Source organism: Aquarana catesbeiana, linkage group LG13 (genome assembly GCF_042186555.1).
Source record: "Aquarana catesbeiana isolate 2022-GZ linkage group LG13, ASM4218655v1, whole genome shotgun sequence".
Classification (NCBI taxonomy): Eukaryota; Metazoa; Chordata; class Amphibia; order Anura; family Ranidae; genus Aquarana; species Aquarana catesbeiana.
In genome coordinates, this window is record NC_133336.1 from 235,580,138 (window position 1) to 235,605,510 (window position 25,373).

At 45.0% G+C, this 25,373-nt stretch overlaps 1 pseudogene; it reads right to left on the reverse strand.

Annotated features, from left to right (window-relative positions):
* Positions 1 to 8,882: 8,882 nt before the first annotated feature.
* On the reverse strand, positions 8,883 to 9,000 carry LOC141120709 (5S ribosomal RNA; annotated as a pseudogene).
* Between the last annotated feature and the right edge of the window lie 16,373 nt (positions 9,001 to 25,373).

Below are 25,373 nucleotides of genomic sequence, written 5' to 3' on the forward strand. Positions count from 1 at the left end.
GAACACATAACTGCATACTATGGAGGTTATCTTATCTGCTGAAAGTTCAGCTTTAATGGTGCATGTGATGGAGGAGAGACGACAAGCTGCAAAAGGGGAAAAAACAGATGGGTTTAGCCTGCCGAGCAGAAGAAAAGGGATCTCTAAATCACAAAATCTGCATCCAAAGTGAGCGGGCAGGCAGGGCATGCCAAAGCGAACCCCTACGGGCATCAGCTGGCATCGCGTCCCAGGCAGAGAGTGAAGTTCCCACCGGGAAAGGGACCAAGAGTCCTACGTGTCACCCCGCAAACCGTCTCCGCTCCCGGTCCAGCGCTGGCTGGCAGCATGCCCAAAGTGCAGCCCGGAATCAGCTGGGGAGGCAGCTGTGCTGCGAAGTGTGCCCACTCCGCTGGAAGAGGAGAGCGCAATGCTGGCTGCAGGGGGCAAACAACTCACCGACTCTGCCCAGATATCAACATCGCCCAAACATGGGCTGACACTCTACCGTCTATTTACCTACCTAAGATCTGTCTATATCTATCTATCTATCTATCTATCTAATCAATCTATCTATCTATCTATCTATCTATCTATCTATCTATCTATCTATCTATCTATCTATCTATCTATCTGTCTGTCATCTCATTTCTTTCACCTCCTCTCCCTTCCTTCACATTCTATTTCTTTCTTTTTCCTACTCTCTCCATTTCTCTCTTCCCTTCTCCACTGCTCGCTTCCCCTTCTCTCATCTCCACTACTTCTGTTTCTTGCCTACTCCTCTCCTCTGCTTCCAACTCCTCCTCTCCACTTTTCTCCTCTGCTCTCTTCTTCTCCTCTCCCCTCATCTCCACTACAGTACTCCCCTCTTTTCCCTCTTCCACTGCTCGCTTCTCCTCTCATCTCCACTACTTCCCTTTGTTCTCTGCTCCTCTCTCTGCTTCTGTCTCCTCCTCTCCACTCTTTTCCCTTCCTCTCTCCTCTGCTCTCTTCTTCTCCTATCCCCTCATCTCCACTACAGTACTCCCCTCTTTTCCCTCTTTCACTGCTCGCTTCTCCTCTCATCTTCACTACTTCCCTTTCTTCTCTACTCCTCTCTCTGCTTCCGTCTCCTCCTCTCCACTCTTTTCCCTTCCTCTCTCCTCTGCTCTCTTCTTCTCCTCTCCCCTCATCTCCACTACTCCCCTCTCTACCCTTCTCCACTGCTGGCTTCTCCTCCTTTCATCTCCACTACTCCCCTCTTTTCCTTTCCCCTCTCTTTTGCTCGCTTATTCTCCTCTTCCCTCATCTCCACTACTTACCTCTCTACCCTTCTCCACTGCTCGCTTCTCCTCCTTTCATCTCCACTACTCACTTCTCCTCCTTTTGTCTCCCATACTCCCCTCTCTTCCTTACTCCTCTTCCCTGTTTTCTTCTATTCCTCTCCTCTCATCTCCACCACTACTCCCCTCTTTTTCTTCCCCCATCCTCTTCTTTCTCCTCCCTCCACTCTTCTTTCCTCTCCTCTTTTCCCTTCTCCACTGCTCGCTTCTCCTCTCATCTCCACTACTTCCCTTTCTTCCCTACTCCCCCCTCTGCTACATCTCCTCCACTCCACTCTTCCCTTCCCCTCTCCTTTGCTCTTTTCTTCTCATATCCACTACTCCCCTCTATTCCCTTCTCCACTGCTCACTTCTCCTCCTCTCATCTCCATTACTTCCCTTTCTTCCCTACTCCACACTCTGCTTCCTTCTCCTCCGCTCCACTCTTTTCCCTTCCCCTCTCTTCTGCTCTCTTCTTCTCAGCTCCCCTCATCTCCACTACTCCCCTCTCTTCTCTTCTCCACTGCTCGCTTCTCTTCCTCTACTGGCTTCTCCTTCTTTTGTCTCCCATACTCCCCTCTCTTCCTTACTCCTCTTCCCTGTTTTCTTCTATTCCTCTCCTCTCATCTCCACCACTACTCCCATCTTTTTTCTTCCCCCATCCTCTTCTTTCTCCTCCCTCCACTCTTCTTTCCTCCCCTCTTTTCCCTCTTCCACTGCTCGCTTTTCCTCTCATCTCTGCTATTTCCCATTCTTCCCTACCCCTCTCTCTGCTTCCGTCTCCTCCTCTCCACTCTTCCCTTCCCCTCTCCTTTGCTCTCTTCTTCTCCTCTCCCCTCATATCCACTACTCTCCTCTCTTCCCTTCTCCACTGCTCGCTTCTCCTCTCATCTCTACTACTCCCCTCTCTACCCTTCTTCACTGCCCCCTTCTCCTTTCATCTCCACTATTCCTCTCTCTTCCCTTCTCCACTGCTTGCTTCTCCTCCTCTCATCTCCACTACTCCCCTCTTTTCCTTTCTCCACTGCTCGCTTCTCCTCCTTTTATCTCCACTACTCCCCTCTCCTCCCTTCTCCACTGTTCGCTTCTCCTCCTTTTGTCTCCCATACTCCCCTCTCTTCCTTACTCCTCTTCCCTGTTTTCTTTTATTCCTCTCATCTCCAACACTACTCCCCTCTTTTTTCTTCCCCCACCCTCTTCTTTCTCCTCCCTCCACTCTTCTTTCCTCCCCTCTTTTCCCTCTTCCACTGCTCGCTTTTCCTCTCATCTCCACTACTTCCCTTTCTTCCCTACTCCTCTCTCTGCTTCCATCTCCTCCTCTCCACTCTTCCCTTCCTTTTGCTCTCTTCTTCTCCTCTCCCCTTATCTCCACTACTCCCCTCTCTACCCTTCTCCACTGCTCGCTTCTCCTCTCATCTCCACTACTTCCCTCGATTCCCTTCTCCACTGTCCCCTTCTCCTCTCATCTCCACTACTCCCCTCTCTTCCCTTCTCCACTGCTCGCTTCTCCACCTCTCATCTTCTCTACTCCCCTCTATTTCCTTCTCCACTGCTCACTTCTCCTCCTCTCATCTCCACTACTCCCCTCTCTTCCCTTCTCCACTGCTCGCTTCTCCAACTCTCATCTCCACTACTCCCCTCTTTTCCCTTCTCCACTGCTCACTCCTCCTCTCATCTCCACTACTCTCCTTTTCCTTTCTCTACTGCTCACTTCTCCTCCTCTCATCTCCACTACTCTCCTCTCTTCCCTTCTCCACTGCTCGCTTCTCCTCCTCTCATCTCCACTACTCCCCTCTCTTCCCTTCTCCACTGCTCACTTCTCCAACTCTCATCTCCACTACTCCCCTCTTTTCCCTTCTCCACTGCTCACTCCTCCTCTCATCTCCACTAATCTCCTTTTCCTTTCTCTACTGCTCACTTCTCCTCCTCTCATCTCCACTACTCTCCTCTCTTCCCTTCTCCACTGCTCGCTTCTCCTCCTCTCATCTCCACTACTGGCTTCTCCTCCTTTTGTCTCCCATACTCCCCTGTCTTCCTTACTCCTCTTCCCTGTTTTCTTCTATTCCTTTCCTCTTATCTCCTCTACTCCCCCCTTTTTTCTTCCCCCATCCTCTTCTTTCTCCTCCCTCCACTCTTCTTTACTCTCCTCTTTTCCCCCTCTGCTCTTTTTCTCATTCTTCTCCTTTCTTTTGCTTTCTTCCCCACTCCTCTCCTTTTATTCCTTCTCCTCTCCCCCTTCGTCACTTTGCGTTGAGATGCATCAAAAGGTAAAAAATTTGGAAACGAATATTCTAAAGTCAATATTCAAAAATTAAAAAAAAAAAATTAAAAAAAAAAAAGGGGGGGGGGGGGGGCAGATTGGATTGCCAACTTAGTCTTTTTCTGCCGTCGCCCTTTCTATTCTCCTATAGACAATAAAATAAATTGTTTCTGATTTCTGCAAACAAAATGCCTTACAGTCATGGCGGAAATACTTGAGCTGTCACTGGAGACCCTACAGGTAAGACCACCATAGACAACCCACAGCGACCAGCTGGGGGCCACCTTCTGTGCACGGCACGCCAGTGGAACGCGCGCTCTGGCGGCAGGGGGTTGCGGCACTACACCCCTTGCCACTAATCAATGCGCTGCCACATTATTGCGCACTTTGGAGAGGCAGTTCTGTATCCGCAAAATACAGTCTGCGGTGTTGGCAGCGCCGAGGTTTTGGTCGTAGTGCCGCCGCGCGTTGACTAGGGTGTGATGGTTGTGTAGGCCATACCTACACACTCTTGTGTTGTCGCTGCCACCTGCGTGTTTATACGTAGCGGTCTAGCGGGCCAACACACACGTCTGTGGCGGCAGATTGTTTTTGTGGATGTGTTTGTGTACTTTTTTGCGCATGGGGTTAATGGCTGCACGCGTGTGTGTGTCATCTGTCTGTTTCGGCGTGCGTGTGTGTTCAATTTCAGGGTGGCTGATGTTATTGCCACAAACTCATTTGGCCGATATTGTTTTTTAATCAGTGCCATGGCAACCATGATGCAAGCCTCGATCTCACACCTGATCCACACTGCCTCTCACCACCCTCTTCTCCTCCGCGGCGATGTCTCTTACTGCAAGGCCTCCGAGACCATCTGTGTCAAGTTGGTGGAGGAAAAGAGGGGGGGGGTGGAAAACAACGCGTGTCCCTGCTTCCTCCCGCTCAGGAATTCAGAGCAGGGAATTTTCGGCATGGACATCATGCGTGGTTGACTTGAAGTTGCCTCCAGGATTGTCCACCGCTTTAGAGTTTGTTTGCCAATGTTTGCTTAGGGTTCGTAGCTAGACATGAATAGCGGTCTTATAGGAGCCTTAAAGACCAACGTTGGTCATAAGGTGTTATCAACAGGCTGAAGGTTGTTTTAAATATTCCCTTCCTTTATGTGGCCCGTTTTCAGGTGGACGTTGGTGCTTTGTGCCAAAAGATTACCGTCAGCTGGGCCACAGGGTGTGGTCTTACAAGGGTTACCATCAGCTAGGCTACAGGATGTGGTCTTACAAGGGTTACCATCAGCTAGGCTACAGGATGTGGTCTTATAAGGGTTACTAGGACTTTAGTTTGCCATTCTGATAAAGTTATTTCTATGGTGGTCTGCACAGTATTGGTGATCTACAGCACTTGGTATTCCCAGGTGATCCCCCATTCAAGTACTAACCAGGCTCACCCCTGCTAGCCCTTGAGATCAGATGAGATCTGGTGCATTCAGAGTGATGTGGCAATAGCCTATAGTATTGGTGGTGCCCACAGCCTCCTATCTCTGTATTTGTAGTGTGAGATCTAAGGCACTGCTGCTTCTGACTGCTAGTTTCAGGAGATTTGGTGATATCAGTATTATGGCTCTTAATGTGCTGGAGGATCTGCCACAAGGAAGCAAAGCCCAGCTCCTCTACCAAGATGGTGGCCACCTCCACATAGATAGGGAGACAGATCAGCTGAAGTGAGTCCACAGGCAATACTTACTGTAAGGCCTTCAAGTTGGTGGAGGAAGGGGGGTGGGGGGGGGAGGAAAACAATGCGTGTCCCTGCTTCCTCCCGCTTAGACGTTCAGACCGGGGAAATTTTGGACGTCATGCATGTTTGACATGACATGGCCTCAAGGATTGTCCACTGCCTCTGAGTTTGTTTGCCATTGTTTGCTTAGGGTTTGTAGCTAGAGATGAATGACGGTCTTACATAGTTACATAGTAGGTGAGGTTGAAAAAAGACACAAGTCCATCAAGTCCAACCTATGTGTGATTATGTGTCAGTATTACATTGTATATCCCTGTATGTTGCGGTCATTCAGGTGCTTATCTAATAGTTTCTTGAAGCTATTGATACTCCCGCTGAGACCACCGCCTGTGGAAGGGAATTCCACATCCTTGCCGCTCTTACAGTAAAGAACCCTCTACGTAGTTTAAGGTTACACCTCTTTTCTTCTAATTTTAATGAGTGGCCACGAGTCTTGTTAAACCCTCTTCTGCGAAAAAAGTTTTATTTCTATTGTAGGGTCACCAGTACGGTATTTGTATATTGAAATCATATCCCCTCTCAAGCGTCTCTTGTCCAGAGAAAATAAGTTCAGTGCTTGCAACCTTTCCTCATAACTAAGATCCTCCAGACCCTTTATTAGCTTTGTTGCCCTTCTTTGTACTCGCTCCATTTCCAGTACATCCTTCCTGAGGACTGGTGCCCAGAACTGGACAGCATACTCCAGGTTTGGCCGGACCAGAGTCTTGTAGAGCGGGAGAAGTATCGATTTATCTCTGGAGTTGATCCCCTTTTTAATGCATGCCAATATTCTGTTTGCTTTGTTAGCAGCAGCTTGGCATTGCATGCCATTGCTGAGCCTGTCATCTACTAGGACCCCCAGGTCCTTTTCCATCCTAGATTCCCCCAGAGGTCCTCCCCCCAGTGTATAGATTGCATTCATATTTTTGCCACCCAAATGCATTATTTTACATTTTTATACATTGAACCTCATTTGCCATGTAGTTGCCCACCCCATTCATTTGTTCAGATCTTTTTGCAAGGTTTCCACATCCTGCGGAGAAGTTATTGCCCTGCTTAGCTTAGTATCGTCTGCAAATACAGAGATTGAACTGTTTATCCCATCCTCCAGGTCGTTTATGAACAAATTAAATAGGATTGGTCCCAGCACAGAACCCTGGGGGACCCCACTACCCACCCCTGACCATTCCAAGTACTCCCCATTTATCACCACCCTCTGAACTCGCCCTTGTAGCCAGTTTTCAATCCATGTACTCACCCTATGGTCCATGCCAACGGACCTTATTTTGTACAGTAAACGTTTATGGGGAACTGTGTCAAATGCTTTTGCAAAATCCAGATACACCACGTCTACGGGCCTTCCTTTATCTAGATGTCAACTCACCTCCTCATAGAAGGTTAGTAGATTGGTTTGGCAAGAACGATTCTTCATGAATCCATGCTGATTACTGCTAATGATACCGTTCTCATTACTAAAATCTTGTATATAGTCCCTTATCATCCCCTCCAAGAGTTTACATACTATTGATGTTAGGCTAACTGGTCTGTAATTCCCAGGATGTATTTTGGGCCCTTTTTAAATATTGGTGCTACATTGGCTTTTTTCCAATCAGCTGGTACCATTCCAGTCAGTAGACTGTCTGTAAAAATTAGGAACAACGGTCTGGCAATCACTTGACTGAGTTACCTGAGTACCCTCGGATGCAAGCCATCTGGTCCCGGTGATTTATTAATGTTAAGTTTCTCAAGTCTAATTTTAATTCTGTCCTCTGTTAACCATGGAGGTGCTTCCTGTGTTGTGTCATGAGGATAAACACTGCAGTTTAGGTTACTGAAGCCCCCCGATTCACTCGTGAAGACTGAGGAGAAGAATAAATTCAATACCTTCGCCATCTCCCCATCCTTTGTAACCAGATGTCCTTCCTCATTCTTTATGGGGCCAATATGGTCTGTCCTCCCTTTTTTACTGTTTACATACTTAAAGAATTTCTTGGGATTTTTTTTGCTTTCCTCCGCTATGTGTCTTTCATGTTCTATCTTAGCCGTCCTAATTGCACCCTTACATTTCTTGTTGCATTCTTTCTAAAGTCTGAATGCTGAGGATGATCCCCCAACCTTGTATTTTTTGAAGGCCTTCTCCTTTGCTTTTATATGCATTTTTACATTGGAGTTAAGCCATCCAGGACTTTTGTTCACTCTTTTAAATTTATTACCCAATGGGATACATTGGCTAATGCCCTTATTTAATATACTCTTAAAGCAAACCCATCTCTCCTCCGTATTCTTTGTTCCTAATATTTTATCCCAATTTATGCCTTTTAGCAAGGTTTGTAGTTTAGGGATGTTGGCTCTTTTGAAATTCAGTGTCTTTGTATTCCCTTTATGTTTCCTATTTGTGTGATTTATACTGAAACGAATTGACCTGTGATCGCTGTTACCTAAATTGCCCCGTATTTCCACATCCGTGATCAGGTCTGTATTGTTGGTAATCAGTAGATCCAGTAATGTTTTATTTCTAGTTGGTGCGTCTACCATCTGACCCATAAAATTGTCCTGCAAGACATTAAGGAACTGGCGAGCCTTAAATGAATGCGCGGTTTCCTCCGCCCAGTCTATGTCTGGATAATTAAAATCCCCCATTATGATAACACTTCCCATCCTTGCTGCTAATCCTACCACCAGAATCTGTCTTTCCTTTCCCTTCGCTGCCCCCCCCCACTCTCACTGGAGGAGTTCTTCCCCCGGCAGCTTCTTATAGAAACGTTAAAGACCAAAGGTTGGTCATAAGGTATTATCAACAGGCTGAAAGTTGTTTTAAATATTCTCTTTCTTTATCTTGTCCATTTTAGGGTGGATGTTGGTGTTTTGCTGTGATAAGATTACCATCCCCTAGGCCACAGGATGTGGATACTAGGACTTGAGTTTGCCAAAGCCCAGTCCCATCCCAGCTAGCCTTTGAGATCAGACAAGATCGGGCGCATTGAGGGTGACGTGGTTGTAGGCTGGCCTACAGAACTTGGTATTCCCAGGCGGTCTCCCATCCAGGTACTAACCAGTCTTGACCCTGCTAGTGTCTGGGATCAGACGAGATCAGGTACATGGAGGGTGATGTGGCCATAGGCTGGCCTACAGCACTGGGTATTTCAAGGTGGTCCCCCATCCAAGTACTAACTAGGCCCAACCCTGCTAGCCTCCAAGACTGGGCGTCATTCAGGGTGATGTGGCTGTTGGATGGCCTTCAGCATCTGGTATTCCGAGGGAGTCTCCTATCCCAGTACTAACCAGTCCTGACCCTGCTAGTGCCCGGGATCTAACAAGATTGGGCGCATTCAGGGTGATATGGCTGTAGTCTGGTCTATAGCATCTGGTATTTTGAGGCAGTCTCCCATCCAAGTTCTAACCAGTCTCGATCCTGCTAGCACCCAGGATCACACGAGATCGGGTGTATTCAAGGTGATGTGGCCTTAGGCTGGCCTACAGCACCTGCTATTCCCAGGCGGTCTCCCATCCAAGTACTAACCAGTCACAACCCTGCTAGTGCCTGGGATCAGTTGAGATCCGATGCATTCAGGGTGATGTCGCTGTAAGCTGGCCTGCAGCACCTGCTATTCCCAAGTGGGCCCCCATTCAAGTACTAACCAGGCCTGACTCTGCTAGCCTCCAAGATCAGATGAGATTGGGTGCATTCAGGGTGATGTGGCGGTAGGCTGGTCTACAGCACCTGGTATTCCCTGGCGGTCTCCCATTAAAGTTCTAACCAGACCCAACCCTGCTAGCCTCCGAGATCAGACTAGATTGGGCGCATTCAGGTTGATGTGGCTGTAGGCTGGTCTACAGCACCTGGTATTCCCTGGCGGTCTCCCATCAAAGTTCTAACCAGACTCGACCCTGCTAGCCTCCGAGATCAGATGAGATTGGGTGCATTTATGGTGATGTGGCCATAGCCTACAGTATTGGTGGTGCCTACAACCTCCTGGCTCTGCATCTGTAGTGTGAGATCTAAGGCTCTCCTGCTTCTGACTGCTAGTATCGGGAGATTTGGTGATATCGCTACTATGGGACTCAATGTTCTCCTTGCTGGAGGCTCTGCCATGAGGAAGCAAAGCCCAGCTTCTACCAAGATGGTGGCCACCTCCACACAGATGTGGAGAAAGATCAGCTGAAGTGAGTCCACAGGCAATTCTGGTAATTAGTCCTTTGCCCTCTGCCAGCTTTTTTGGGCACATCTTTGAGAATTCAGAACATGATAGATCCCCTATCACATTAGAGCCCCCCCCTCATTACATTAAAGTAACACCTTCACATCCGGGGCCCCGTTTCACATCAGGCTCCCCCTAGTACATCAGAGTCCCCCCCATAATATCAGAGTCTCCCCATCATATCAGAGTCCCCCCATCACATCAGAGGTGCCCCATCATATCAGAGGCTCCCCCATCATATCTGAGGTTCCCCATCATATCAGAGACCCCCCCTTCACATCAGAGGTCCCCTATCACGTAAGAGGCCCCCTATTATATCAGAGATCCCCTTCACATCAGAGGTCCCCTATCACATCAGAGTCCCCCCCCCCATTAAATCAGAGGCTCACCTTCCATCCGGCACCGCCTTCACATCAGACTCCCCCTAGTACATCAGAGCCCCTCCCCCAATCATATCAGAGTCCCCCATTACATCAGAACCTCCCCCATCACATCAGAGCCCCCCATTACATCAGAGTTTCCCCATCACATCCAAGGCCCCCCATTACATAAGAGGCCTGCTTCATTTACATCTGAGGTCCCTTGTTTATATCAGAGGCCCTCCATTAAATCAGAGGCCCAACATCACCTTAGGCCCCCCATCACATCAGAGGTCCCCCTTACATCTGAGCTCCTCCATCAGATCAGAGTCCCCCCATTTATGTCAGAGTCCCTCCTTTACGTCAGAGGCAATCATCACATCAGAAGTCCCCCTTCGCATCAGAGTACCCCCATGACGTCAGGGTCCCCATCACACGTGAAAATCCCTATCACATCAGAGGTCCCATTCACATCAGAGGTCCCCCTTCACGTCAGAGGTCTCCTCATCGCATCAGAAGTCCCCCCCATCACATCAGAGATTCCCCATCACGTTAGAGGCCCTCCTATGCAAAAGAGACCTCAATCACATTAGAGAACCCTCATTATAGAGTCTCCCCATCACAGAGCATTCTATTTTCACAGACACCCATCACAGGTCCTACCAAGGGCCCTGAAACTGGGTTCCAAGCTTGCGGCACCTCAGGGAACCCAAGCGGCATCCTGGTTGAGAAACACTGAGATAGGGAACAGAAAGCCGACTCTAAAAATCCCCCCCACCTCACGGTTCTCCGTTAATGACTTGGAATGACAGAATTCAGCTAATCTAATTGTGCCGGTATTATAATTGGCGAGAGCCTGGAGTCAGGCCAGATGACAAGGCCAGTCCCACCGGTTCATTAGCGTTTTGTTTTTATAGCTGACAACAAGTTTCAAGCTGGTACAGAAATCAAAGTGATGACCGCGACGACGAAACACAGGCCAACTTTTTAAATAGCGACAGTGGAGCTCGGGACCAAAACTTTTTTTTTTTTCTATTGCCGTCTGTGTCCCCGCCAGGGAGATTTTTCCCTTACTTTCTGTGTGGTCACCAGGAGAGGGTAAGTCTTTTCAGCTTGGACATAGACCCAAATACCAGAGTAGGAAATGAGGGGAGATCTCCCCAACGTATTAAAAAATCCAAAACTTTTTTTGTTAGTTGGGGATGGAGTAGGGAGCAGTTAGAACCTTGACATTTTTTTCTCTTTTGCTGTCTCTGCTGGGGAAATCCACCCTCCCTATGTGGCCTGATGTGTCACCTGGGCAGAAAGTGATGGAAATCCAAAAATGTTTACAGTTGTCAATGGAACAGGAAATGAGATGAAATCCTCCAATGGAGACATCAGTTTCCAAGATGGCGGATCCAGTAAGGAGGGGGGGCGGTGCCTGCAGTAAGTGGACTGAAGTCCTTCTTTATATAGATTTTCCTTCACTTCGTCTTGTGTCTCCAGGACAGGAAGTGAAGGAAAATCTCCCTAATGGGACCCAGATGTCCAAAAAAAAAATTTGAGAAGGTTCACAACCCCCTTACTCTATCCAAAAAAATAAAACAAAAATTGGCTTTAGATTTCACTAACAATGCATGCACAATTTCGCACTTTGCGAAAATGTGCTGCTTTCTCCAGACATTCACAGGTGCTTTTAATTTTTAATGGTGGCCCCCCATGCATCTGGGAATTGCTTGTGCATTTGCGGCCTCCAATAGCATGCGGCCTGGTGTGGCGCAAACACATTGAAGTTAATGAAATGTCCTGAGCACGCCACATGGAAACGCACACTGGGATGCACTTAAACATGCGACAAAACACGCAAAAATGTTCCTTTTGCTGCGTGTTTCGGGAATAAGTTGCAATTGCGGGTCACGCTTAGACACATGCAATTCGTTTCATTCCGAATTCGTTTTTTTAACTAACTTAGACAAAAACACCTTTAACAAATTTTTCTGAAAATTTGGAAATTCAAAAATTCGAAATTTAATAAATTCGAAATTTCATAAATTTGAAAATGAGCAAATTCGAACATTTTAAAATGAAAAAATTGGGAAATTCGAAAATCCAAAAATAAGAATGAAAAATCAAAAAATTCGAAAACTAGAAAATTAGAAAATCTGAAATAATAACTAACTAATAATAACTTAACTATTACTAAACTATTAAATTATAGTTTTATTGTTATTAAAATATATTTCCTTTTAAATTTGGCTTTTAGTGAACGTAACAAATACGAATTTATCCAAACTTCTGAATTATCCGAAATAACGAATGCTGTATCTAAACGAATGGAATGTAACAAATTACTTTTTATTATTATTTATTATTAATTTGTTCTGTTCCATTTGTTTAGATGTGGCATTCGTTATTTCGGATGATTCGTAACTTCAGATAAATTTGTATTCGTTACGTTCACTAACAGCCAAATTTGAAAGGAAATTCCAATACCTATAATTTAATAGTTATTTATTATTTGTTAGTTAGTTAGTTATTATTTCAAATTTTCGGATTTTTGAATTTCCGAATTTTGGATTTGACTAATTTTTGAATATTAAAATGTTAGAATTTTTGGATTTTCAAATTTCCAAATTTTCGAGTTTCCGAATTTTCGAGTTTCCGAATTTTAAATTTTACAAATTTACGAATTTTCGAATTTCCGAATATTCGGACTTTAGAATTTTCAGATTTTAGAATTTTAGAATTTTTGAATTTATGAATTTTTTGAATTTACGAACTCTCAATTTATGAATTTTTCGAATTTTAAAATTTACGAAAAAAACAAATGAAATTAAAACGAAATGCTTGCAGTGCCATTAAGTGTTATTGAAACCACAAGCACGGGTATCAGATGCGCGTTTTGCAGCACATTTATCGGGCGACAAAAGTGCTACAAATGTGCAATTCAAAAACGCCCGAGACTGAAAATGTTCTGGAGCTGATTTGGAGGCGTTTGTCACGCACATTCAAAAAAGGGCTGCCCTACGCGTAACGCTCGTTAACGCGTGAAAAATGCCCAAAATAAAATCACAAGAGAGAAAGCACTCAGGTGTGTACTCAGCCTAGGGTCTAGTTCACACCTGAGTGCTTTCTCGTTCATGTTTTTTTTTTTTTTTGCGCATTTTTCACACATTAACGTGCTTTTGCGCATTTTCCACGCTACACGCATTGGGCAGCCCCATGAGTTCAATGGGTTGCCCTAGGGGCAGCAAACGCTCTGAAGAAGCTCCTGCACCTTTTTGGACGCATGTTTTATAATTTTGAGGCATTTTTTGTGTGTTTTAATGCACAAAAGCGTGTATATATATTTGCCATGTATGGGGTACAATTAACGAGGAATTGGGCAACGCATTTTTTTTTTTTGCACGTTCTAGAACGCACAGGTGTGAATGAAGCCTTATGCTTAAACGCACAAAAAATTGCACGCCTTCGCACGCCTTTAAGCAAAATGCAAAAAAAACAGGTGTCTCGTTTGTGGTGCCATTCATTGTTAAAGGCACACCAAACGCAACAAGCGTGGAAAAACACGCAAAAAACACGGCGGGTTAAAAAAAAGCGCAAGGCTTAATGCAGCAAAAAACCCGACATCAACTACTTTGCCACGATTGTCCCGCATAGGGCAGCCCTATGTGCGTAGCGCGAGAGCGCACTTGTAGATGCGCATAAAACGCTCAAGGATTTAAATATATAAAATGCGATCCAAATAGAATTTAAAGGCACCAGAGAAATCCATTTTGTTTAAATATCGTGGGTTAAAAGCTGGTGTTCCCCTTTAAGCGGCGGGGGTTAGGGTTAAACAGGCAGGCAGCGCTCGCCATCCCAGCGCGGCCGCAACTCACGGCAAGTTGTCACATTAATGGCTCAGCGGTGACAGCTTAACCTGACCATAACATTGGACTACGGGGGAGGGGAAGGCACAAGGCCAAGGCCTAGGGCCAGCCATATCACGGGGAAGAGCGAGAGCGCTCAGGTACGGCACGCCGCCTGGATCCCGCCATCGACATAAAACTCCCGCTGCCTGGATGATGCCTTCCAAGCCGAGACGGTCCGTATTAAACAGAGGAGGGCTGGCTAAGTGGACCGCAGGTGCAGCGTTTAAAAACGCCCATCGGGTCCGCTAACTCTTTTGTCGGAGAGGTGAGCCAAGATCTGCGGGCGAAAGCCGCGTCACGCGAAGAACCTTTTACCGCGCACGTCTCAATAAGTGGCCGGTGTCATCCAGGCGTACCGTTATGGAGGGCATCGGACCCCTCGCTGCTGCCGGATGATGAGACGACTGGACGCGGTTATTTTTGGAGATCCGTAGGCTGCCGCAAATTAAATTAAAGTCTCCGTGTTGGCTCAAGATTGGCTTTTTTAATGAAGAAAGTTTTAATGATCAAATTAAAAAGTTACTTAAATAGAAAAATTCTTACATTGAAGCGTGAAGGCGGATCAAGAGAGATTTTATCATTTTATACTTAGAAACATTTATTTATATTTTATATTTATTTATTTTATGTTTATTACATATTTATTATTTGTATATATTTTATGTTCCATAAATAAAAGTTTTGTTGATCAAATTAAAAAGTTACTTGTACCGAAAAATTGTTACATTGAGGCGTGAAGGCAGACCAAGAGGGATTGTATCATTTTATACTTAGAAACATTTATTTATGTTTATTTATTTTATATTTATTATTTTTATATATTTTATATTGCATAAATAAAAGTTTTGTTGATCAAACTAAACAGTTACGTGTATCAAAAAATTGTTACATTGAGGTGTGAAGGCGGACCAAGAGGGATTGTATCATTTTATACTTAGAAACATTTATTTAGATTTATTTATTTTATACTTATTATTTTTATATATTTTATATTGCATAAATAAAAGTTTTGTTGATCAAACTAAACAGTTACGTGTATCAAAAAATTGTTACATTGAGGCGTGAAGGCAGACCAAGAGGGATTGTATCATTTTAAACTTAGAAACATTTATTTATGTTTATTTATTTAAATATTTATTATTTTTATATATTTTATGTTCCTTAAATAAAAGTTTTGTTGATCAACCTAAAAAGTTACTGGTATCCAAAAATTGTTACATTGAGGCGTGAAGGCAGACCAAGAAGGATTGTATCATTTTATACTTATAAAATAAACAAATATAAATAAATGTTTCTATTTATTATATATTTATTATTTTTATATATTTTATGTTCCATAAATAAAAGTTTTGGTGATCAAACTAAAAAGTTACTGGTATCCAAAAATTGTTACATTGAAGCGTGAAGGCAGACCAGGAGGGATTATATTATTTTATACTTAGAAACATTTATTTATATTTAATTATTATATATTTCTTATTTTTATATATTTTATGTTCCTTAAGTAAAAGTTTTGTTGATTAAACTAAAAAGTTACTGGTATCAAAAAATTGTTACATTGAGGCATGAAGGCGGACCAAGAGAGATTGTATCATTTTATACTTAGAAACATTTATTTATATTTATTTATTTGATATTTATTATATATTTATAATTTTTATATATTTTATGTTCCTTAAATAAAAATTTTGTTGATCAAACTAAAAAGGTACTGGTATCGAAAAATTGTTACTTTATTGTTCATACTTTATTTATATTTTATATTTATTTATTTTATAGTTATTATATATTTATTATTTTTATATATTTTACAGTGCCTTGAAAAAGTATTCACACCCCTTGAAATTTTCCATGTTACAACCAAAATCATAAATGTATTTTATTGGTATTTTATGTGATAGACCAACACAAAGTGGCACATAATTATGGAAGGAAAATGATAAATGGTTTTCAATTTTTTTTTTACAAATAAATATGTGAAAAGTGTGGGGTACATTTGTATGGCGCCCCCCGGAGTCAATACTTTGTAGAACCTCCTTTCTCTGCAATTACAGCTGCAAGTCTTTTTGGGGATGTCTCTACCAGCTTTGCACATCTAGAGAGGGACATTTTTGCCCATTCTTCTTTGTAGAATATCTCAAGCTCTGTCAGATTGGATGGAGAGCGTCTGTGAACAACAATTTTCATGTCTTGCCACAGATTCTCAATAGGATTTAGGTCTGGACTGTGACTGGGCCATTCTAACACATGAATATGCTTTGATCTAAACCATTCCATTGTAGCTCTGGCTACAGTGGCGGCTGGTGCTCCAAATTTTTTGGGGGGCGCAAACATTTTTTGAAAAAAAATCAATTGCAGCCACTGTGCCCTCAAATGCTGCCACTATGCCATCAAACGATACCACTGTGCACATCAAATGCTGCCACTGTGCCCTAAAATGCTGCCAATGTGGACATCAAACGCTGCCACTGTGCCCGACAAACGCTGCCCCTGTGCCATCAAATGCTGCCACTGTGCCCATCAAACGCTGCCACTGTGCCCATCAGACGATGCCACTGTGCATATCAAACGATGCCACTGTGCCCTAAAATGCTGCCACTGTGCCATCAATTGCAGCCACTGTGCCATCAAACGCTGTCAGTGTGCCCATCAAATGCTGCCAGTGTGCCCATCAAATGCTGCCAGCGTCCCTCCCGGGACACCCCACTCACACACCCACCCCCCCGCGCGGATAGATTGTGTGACACCCCGCTCACCCCCCCCCCCCCCGCAGGAGGGCTGGCACTTACCGGGTGTTCTCTTCTCTGGCGGCTCCTCTCCAGTCGGCTTCCTCGGCTCTGTCCCACTTCTGCCAAAGCATCGGGCATCCAATAGAGAGCGCTTTGGCCAATCAGGAAACAGGTCTCACTGACCTGCCTCCAGATTGGCGGGGGGACAATGCGGTGTGAAAATAGTGAATATTCATTCACTATGATCACATAATTGGTTGGGATCAGGCCGCACTCTCTGCGCCCCAAGCCCACCCTTTTTTGAAGCCTATTAGAGCCTCTGGCTCTAATCAAATGCCTCAAAAAAATACACCCCCTCCTGCCCCCGCCATAGGAGTCCATGCATCCGGCGTCCTGAAAGAGGCTGGGTGCATGGATAGGGAGGCGGCAGCAGGGATGGGGGGGTGGTGCCCGTGCGCCCACAATGCATGGGCTGCCACTGTCTGGCTGTATGTTTAGGGTCGTTGTCCTGCTGGAAGGTGAACCTCTGCCCCAGTCTCAAGTCTTTAGCAGCTTCCTCCCTGCCAATCAGGAGGTAGGGCATCAGACATGCTTCCTGATTGGCCAAAGAGCCGGGCAACCCTATCGGATGCCTGGCGCTTAGGAAGAGGAGGTCGCCGCCGCTCTGAGAGGAGCTGCTACAGTGTTATGGTAAGTGTTGTTGTGTGGTGTTACGGTAAGTCCCCTCGGCTCTGTCAGAGCCACGCGCGGGGGGGGTGGGGCTTGTTGCCAGAGCCGCAAACCCCACGAGTGGGGGGGGCGTGCGGTAGGCACAGTGGCTGTATTTGATGGGCTCAGTGGCTGCACATACTGGGCACAAGTGGCTGCATTTGATTGGAAAATGGCTGCATATGATGGCACAAGTGGCTGCATATGATGGGCACAAGTGGTTGCATATGATGGGCACATGTGGCTGCATATGATGGGCACAGTGGCTGCATATGATGGGCACAAGTGGCTGCATATGATGGGCACACGTGGCTGCACATGATGGGCACAGTGGCTGCATATGATGGGCACAAGTGGCTGCATATGATGGGCAGAAGTGGCTGCGTTTGATGGGCACAGTGGCTGCGTTTGATGGGCACAGTGGCTGCATATGATGAGCACAGTGGCTGCATATGATGGGAACAAGTGGCTGCATATGATGGGCACAGTGGCTGCATATGATGGGCACAGTGGCTGCGTTTGATGGGCACAATGGCTGCATATGATGAGCACAGTGGCTGCATATGATGGGCGCAACACAAGTGGCTACATTTGATGGGCACAAGTGGCTTCATTTGATGGACACAGGTGGCTGCATATGATGGGCACAAGTGGCTTCATTTGATGGACACAGGTGGCTGCATATGATGGGCACAAGTGGCTTCATTTGATGGGCACAGTGGCTGCATATGATGGGCACAAGTGGCTGCATATGATGGGCACAAGTGGCTGCGTTTGATGGGCACAGTGGCTGCGTTTGATGGGCACAATGGCTGCATATGATGAGCACAGTGGCTGCATATGATGGGTACAGTGGCTGCATATGATGGGCACAGTGGCTGCGTTTGATGGGCACAATGGCTGCATATGATGAGCACAGTGGCTGCGTTTGATGGGCACAATGACTGCATATGATGGGCACAAGTGGCTGTATATGATGGGCACACGTGGCTGTATATGATGGGCACAGTGGCTGTATTTAATGAGCACAGTGGCTGTATTTTATGGGCACAGTGGCTGCATATGATGGGCACAGTGACTGCACCTGATCACTTGATGGGCACAAGTGGCTGCATTTGATGGGCACAGTGAGGCTGCAATTGATGGGGGGGTTCAGTATTTTTCAGTTTGCGCCCCCCCCCCCCCCCCCCCCCCACTGCCTCCATAGCAGGGAGATCAGACTACAAAGCTTTATTTTATATTTTATATTCAATACATATTTATTGATCTTTATTTTTTATATACTTTTATGTTCCATACTAAATATTGTTATTTATTTATTTATTTGTATTTGGATACTTCATATTTGCCACTTGCAGCCTGTAGATGGCAAACTCTATGGCAAATAGTTTATTTTATTATTTTTTTTTACAGCTGTTGTACTAAAATAGCCATCCATAGCAGGGAGATTAGACTACACAGCTTTATTTTATATTTTATATATATTCATGTATCATTTTTTGAATTTTTTTTTTATACTTTTATGTTCCATACTAAATATGATTATTAATTTATTTATTTGTTGTAATTGGATACTTAATATTTGCCACTTGCAGCCTGTAGATGGTGAACTCTATGGCAAATAGTTTTTTTTCTTTATTTTTTTTATACTTTTATGTTCCATACTAAATATTGTTATTTATTTATTTATTAATTTATTAATTTATTTGTATTTGGATACTTCATATTTGCCACTTGCAGTTGGCAAACTCTATGGGAAATAGTTTATTTTATTATTTTTATTTTTACAACTGTTGTACTAAAATAGCCCCCCATAGCAGGGAGATCAGACTACACAGCTTTATTTTATATTTATTATTTTGTTATATATTTTTATGTTTCATACTAAATAATGTTTCTTCTTTTTATTTTATTTTTTATTTTTTTCAAGCCCCAATGAATGGTAACTTCTTCGTATTTGGTGACTGAATGGTGAGGGGGAGAAGCAAAGAAAAGGTGAGGTGGGGGAGGGGAAGTTAAAGCAAACCTGCTACTGTGCTCGGTGTGTGGCCAGCACCGCCCATCTCCTCCCCCTTTAGTCACAAAAAATATATATTAAAAAAAAAATTTTTTTAGATGTACAATCACCCTCATGGTCCCCTTCATAGCCAGTCGTACACAGGCGGACCACAAGCATGCAGGCTTTCCTATCTAATAGTTGTGTGGCCTGTCAGTGTTGCTGCCTCAGATCCCAGGTTGTGCCGCCATATGGGAGTAGAGAAGTGCAGATTATAGTGACTCCTCCTCCATGGTGGTGCTCATTGGTGGTTCTTCCATCTGCCGAGGGTCTTGTGACTCTTCTAGGCAGAAAAAACTATAGCAGTATATGGCACTTGTCTGCAGAGGGTCTCGCAACTTTTCTAAGCAAAGATAGGGGGGCTGTATAGTACCGCTCTGCAGAGGGTCTTGTGACTCCTCTAAGCATTGAGACGATGGCACTTGCCTGCGGAGGGTCTCATGACTTTTCTAAGCAAAGATAGGTTGGCTGTGTAGTACTTCTCTGCAAAGTTTCTTGTGACTCATCTAAGCAGAGAGTGATTGGTTGTATGATACTTTTCTGCAGAGGGTCTTGTGACTCTTCTAATCAGAGAGAGGACGGCTGTGTGACACTTGTCTGCAGAGGGCCTTGTGACTCTTCTAATCGGAGAGAGGACGGATGTATGGCACTTGTCTGCAGAGGGTCTTGTGACTCTTCTATTTAGAGAGAGAATGGCTGTATGGCACTTGTCTGCAGAGGGCCTTGTGACTCTTCTAATCAGAGAGAGGTTGGATGTATGGCAATTGTCTGCAGAAGGACTTGTGACTCTTCTAAGCAGAGACAGGACGGATGTATGGCACTTATCTGCAGAGGGTCTTGTGACTCTTCTATTTAGAGAGCGGATGGCTGTATGGCACTTATCTGCAGAGGGTCTTGTGACTCTTCTAAGCAGAGAGAGGATGGCTCTGTGGCTCTTGTCTGCAGAGAGTCTTGTGACTCTTCTATTTAGAAAGAGGATGACTGTATGGCACGTGTCTGTGGAGGGTCTTGTGACTCTTCTAAGCAGAGAGAGGATAGATGTATGGCACTTGTCGGCAGAGGGCCTTGTGACTCTTCTAATCAGAGAGCGGATGGCTGAGTGGCTTTTGTCTGCAGAGAGTCTTGTGACTCTTCTATTTAGAAAGAGGATGACTGTATGGCACGTGTCTGTGGAGGGTCTTGTGACTCTTCTAAGCAGAGAGAGGATAGATGTATGGCACTTGTCTGCAGAGGGCCTTGTGACTCTTCTAATCAGAGAGCGGATGGCTGAGTGGCTTTTGTCTGCAGAGAGTCTTGTGACTCTTCTATTTAGAAAGAGGATGACTGTATGGCACGTGTCTGTGGAGGGTCTTGTGACTCTTCTAAGCAGAGAGAGGATAGATGTATGGCACTTGTCTGCAGAGGGTCTTGTGACTTTTCTAATCAAAGAGCGGACGGCTGTATGGCACGTGTCTGCAGAGAGTCTTGTGACTCTTCTAATAGCCTATTAATGCCCCGGACACACAATTCATAGGACATAAGGGACAGAGAAGCCTACATAGAGATGTATAGTCAGATCCTGAAGACACAAAGTGACGACCTGGCTGCGCTGTCACAAGTGCGGGATCTGTCGGTGTGTACCGGCACGGTGCCGGGCCTGGCTGGAGGAAGGGGGACAAGCCTTGGCAGCAGACGCGGTGACATATTGCAGGCGCACACTCAGGGGAAATCCCGGGGTCTGTTCTGTTAGGAAGGAACAGACGGCTTTAACCATTATTGTGCCGGAGCCGCAGGAGGCGCCATTCACCTCGGCTTATGGCGGCCAATGAGGGGCTGTGAACAGGAGGTTAACCCCTTCCGTCCTCCTTCATCCAGCCTGTCCTCTGATTATATATACCGCGCTCTCCTCCTAATACAGATATAAGGGGGAGATTCACTAACATTGGTGCGGCCAATCAGCTTCCAGGTTTTATTGTCAAAGCTTAATTGACCAAGCTGAAGAGAGAAGCTGATTGGCTGACCATGCACAGCTGCACCAGATTCCCACTGCTCCAGTTTTAATGGTGTCTCTATGGATCAGGACTGCCAGGAGAAATCCAGAAAAACAATGGGGGGGGGGAGCCATGCAAACCATTCCTTATGCCCCAGCGGTGATCTGTGCGCCTAGAGGTCAGAGGTCAGTCTACAGGTAGAGCCACAGATCCGACCTGTACACAGCTGTGCCAGGCTTGTCAGATCTCATCAGTGCAAGATGAAGGAACAGCAGCTGCTCCTTCATATATATATAGGGGGGGGGAGGGGTGATAATGTTTAGTATGTGAACCAGACCGTTACTTCTCATCAGCTTTACCTTCTACAATGTGCAGATTTCATTACAGAATTATCTATCTATCTATCTATCTATCTATCTATCTATCTATCTATCTATCTATCTATCTATCTATCTATCTATCTATCTGTCGATCCCATTATCTATCTATAACAATACCTCCAAGCTGGTTAACTTTCCCCCATCCATTGTCATTCCAGTGCATTAGGAGCCCCGGCCAGGAGGAGAGGAACTCCTGAGAACCAAAAACTTCTTTTTTTTTTCCCCTAATGTCTCCATATGGAGGAGATGGATACAATGTAACATGTGTGCTATACAAAGGATCATTAGTCACAGACCAATCCAGCCACTCCGGGCTCCTAGAGAACCAACCAATCCACCCAACCGTGATATCTCAGTTATTGGTGGAGTATGCGGGCCGAGTCACCAATCGGATTATTATACTGAATGGCTGCTATGAGATCCAACAGGTTACAGTCATTTCCAACATGAAGATATTTTTAAAAGTGCCGCTTTCATTAAAGTATTACTGATCCATTATCTATCTATCTATCTATCTATCTATCTATCTATCTATCTATCTATCTATCTATCTATCTATCTATCTATCTATCTATCTATCTATCCCTCTATCTATGTCTCCATCAATACATTTATCGATCCATCTATTCATACATACAGTGCCTTGAAAACGTATTCATCCCCCTTGACATTTTCCACATTTTGTCATGTTACAACCAAAAACGTAAATGTATTTTATTGGGATTTTATGCGATAGATCAATAAAATGATAAATGGTTTTCCAATATTGTCTACAAATAAATATGTGAAAAGTGTGGGGGGTACATTTGTATTCAGCCCCCCTTTACTCTGATACCACCTGTGTGTCATTTAATCTCGGTATAAATACAGCTGTTCTGTGAAGCCCTCAGAGGTTTGTTAGAGAACCTTAGTGAACAAACAGCATTATGAAGGCCAAGGAACACACCAGACAGGTCAGGGATAAAGTTGTGGAGAAGTATAAAGCAGGGTTAGGTTATAAAAAAAATATCCCAAGCTTTGAACATCTCACGGAGCTCTGTTCAATCCATCATCTGAAAATGGAAAGAGTATGGCACAACTGCAAACCTACCAAGACATGGCCGTCCACCTAAACTGACCGGCCGGGCAAGGAGAACATTCATCAGAGAAGAGCCAAGAGGTCCATGGTAACTCTGGAGGAGCTGCAGAGATCCACAGCTCAGGTGGGAGAATCTGTCCACAGGACAACTATTAGTCGTGTTCTCCACAAATCTGACCTTTATGGAAGAGTGACAAGAAGAAAGACATTGTTGAAAGAAAGCCATAAGAAGTCCTGTTTGCAGTTTGTGAGAAGCCATGTGGAGGACACAGCAAACATGTGGAAGAAGGTGATCTGGTCAGATGAGACCAAAATAGAACTTTTTGGCCTAAAAGCAAAACGCTATGTGTGGTGGAAAACTAAGACTGTACATCACCCTGGTTCTGAACACACCATGCCCACCGTGAAACATGGTGGTGGCAGCATCATGGTGTGGGGATTCTTTTTTTCAGCAGGGAAGCTGGTCAGAGTTGATGGGAAGATGGATGGAGCCAAATACAGGAGAATCTTAGAAGAAAATCTGATATGAGTCTGCAAAAAAATTGAGACTGGGGTGGAGGTTCACCTTCCAGCAGGACAACGACCCTAAACATACAGCCAGAGCTACAATGGAATGGTTTAGATCAAAGCATATTCATGTGTTAGAATGGCCCAGTCACAGTCCAGACCTATATCCAAGTGAGAATCTGTGGCAAGACTTGAAAATTGCTGTTCACAGACGCTCTCCATCCAATCTGACAGAGCTTGAGATATTCTACAAAGAAGAATGGGCAAAAATGTCCCTCTCTAGATGTGCAAAGCTGGTAGAGACATCCCCAAAAAGACTTGTAGCTGTAATTGCAGAGAAAGGAGGTTCTACAAAGTATTGACTCCGGGGGGCGCTATACAAATGTACCCCACACTTTTCACATATTTGAAAACCATTTATCATTTTCCTTCCATTTCACAATTATGTGCCACTTTGTGTTGATCTATCACATAAAATCCCAATAAAATACATTTACGTTTTTAGTTGTAACATAACAAAAGGGGGAACATTTCAAGGGGTATGAATACTTTTTCAAGGCACTGTATATCTATCCATCCATCGGTTCATCCCTCCTTTTATCTATTCATCCTTCCATCTGTCCAAATATCTATCTAGAATTAGGCAATAGTAACATGGGGAAAGTGCTCAGCAAGTCTGATTAGTCACAGATTGGTGGATAGATAGATAGATAGATAGATAGATAGATAGATAGATAGATAGATAGATAGATAGATAGATAGATAGATAGATAGATAGATAGATAGATAGATAGATAGATAGACAGGTCGGGTCCTCCACAGATGGGCTATATAGATATATAGATAATGGATGGATGGACGGACAGATAGATCGGAGGGGTAGGTAGTGATTCAACAGGTCGGGTAATCCACGGATAGGTTATATAGATATAACATAATGGATGAATGGATATATAGATGGAGGGATGGATGGATAGATGGAAGGTAGTGGAAGGCAGTGGCTCTCCAGACTCGGTCCTCCACAGATGTGATGTATAAATATAAAGAAAGAGGGATGGATGGAGGGATGGATGGATGGATGGATGGACACTGGAAGGTAGTGGCTCTCCAGGCTCGGTCCTCCACAGATGGGATATATAGAGATATAGATGGATGGATGGATGGATAGAGGTAGGGATGGACAGATGGAAGGTAGTGGAAGGTAGTGGAAGGTAGTGGCTCTCCAGGCCCGGTCCTCCACAGATGGGATATATAGATATATAGATGGATGGATAGAGGGAGGGATGGACAGATGGAAGGCAGTGGAAGGTAGTGGCTCTCCAGGCCCGGTCCTCCACAGATGGGATATATAGATGGATGGATAGATGGATAGAGGGAGGGATGGACAGATGGAAGGTAGTGGAAGGTAATGGCTCTCCAGGCCCGGTCCTCCACAGATGGTATATATAGATGGAGGGATGGATGGATAGAAAGTAGTGGAAGGCAGTGGCTCTCCAGGCCCAGTCCTCCACAGATGGTATAAATAGATATATAGAAAGAGGGATGGATGGAGGGATGGATAGACTGTAGTGGAAGGCAGTGGCTCTCCAAGCCCCGTCTTCCACAGATGGGATATATAGATGGAGATAGGGATGAATGGATGGATGGTAGTCGAAGGCAGTGGTTCGCCAGGCCCGGTCCTCCACAGATGGGTTATATAGTTGGAGAGGTGGATGGATGGGTAGATGGAAGGTAGTGGAAGGCAGTGGCTCTCCAGGCTTGGCCCTCTACAGATGGGATAAATAGATGGAGGGATGGATGGATGGATGGATGTATGGAAGGTAGTGGAAGGCAGTGGCTCTCCAGGCTTGGCCCTCCACAGATGGGATAAATAGATATATAGAAAGAGGGATGGATGGATAGATGGAAGACAGTGGCTCCCAGGCTTGGTCCTCCACAGATGGGTTATATACAGTAGATGGATGGAGGGATGCAAGGCAGTGGCTGGCCAGGTCTTGTCTTCCACAAATGGGATATATAGATGAAGGGATGGATGGATGGATCGATTGATGGATGGAAGGTAGTGGAAGGCAGTGGCTGGCCAGGCTCAGTCCTCCACAGATGGGCGGACAAAGTGATGAGACTGGGAGGGGAGGTAGGCCGGGGAGGTGACAGATGGAGGAGGACTCGGAGAATGGAGGCCACTAGAAGAGGTCTAGG